This window comes from Piliocolobus tephrosceles, chromosome 5, assembly GCF_002776525.5.
Source record: "Piliocolobus tephrosceles isolate RC106 chromosome 5, ASM277652v3, whole genome shotgun sequence".
In the NCBI taxonomy this organism is placed as follows: domain Eukaryota; kingdom Metazoa; phylum Chordata; class Mammalia; order Primates; family Cercopithecidae; genus Piliocolobus; species Piliocolobus tephrosceles.
In genome coordinates, this window is record NC_045438.1 from 129490136 (window position 1) to 129490888 (window position 753).

A 753-nucleotide genomic window follows, 5' to 3' on the forward strand; every position below is an offset into this window, starting at 1 on the left:
AGAGCTCACAGAATGGCAGCAAGGCGAGTTAGAAATATCCTGGGCGCCTGTTTTTAACAAATTCATTCACTTCTTCATTGCACACATGGTTATTGAGTGTCTGCTATGTATGTAACAGGCACTGTGGATACATCATTACACAAGACAGATTCTCCATCTCCCCAGCAGACGTTTCCGTGTGTGTGTGTGTGTGTGTGTGTGTGTGTCTGTGTGTGGTGGGGAGGGAGCACAGTACAGAGTAAACAATAAATAGTTATATAATATAGCAGAGGGAATTTAGTACTAGGAAGAACATAAAGCCAAAGAGGGAGATGGGGGGGGGGGATGGAATTTTAAATCAGCTGGAGCATATGTGTGAAAATGGGCCGGGTGTGGTGGCTCACGCCTGTAATCCCAGCACTTTGGGAGGCTGAGGAGGGCAGATCACCTGAGGTCAGGAATTGAGATCAGCCTGGCCAACATGGTGAAACCCCGTCTCTACTAAAAATAACAAAATTAGGTAGGCATGATGGTGTGCACCTGTAGTCCCAGCTTCTTGAGAGGTTGAGGCAGGAGAATTGCTTGAACCCAGCAGGTGGAGGTTGCAGTGAGCTGAGATCACACCATTGCACTCCGGCCTGGTGACAGAGTGAGACTCTGTCTGAAAGAAAAGGAAAGAAAAATAAAGGAGAAAGAAAAATAAAGGGGAGGGGGAAGGGAAGGGAAGGGGAGGGGAGGGGAGGAAGGGAAGGGAAGGGGAGGGGAGGGGAGGGG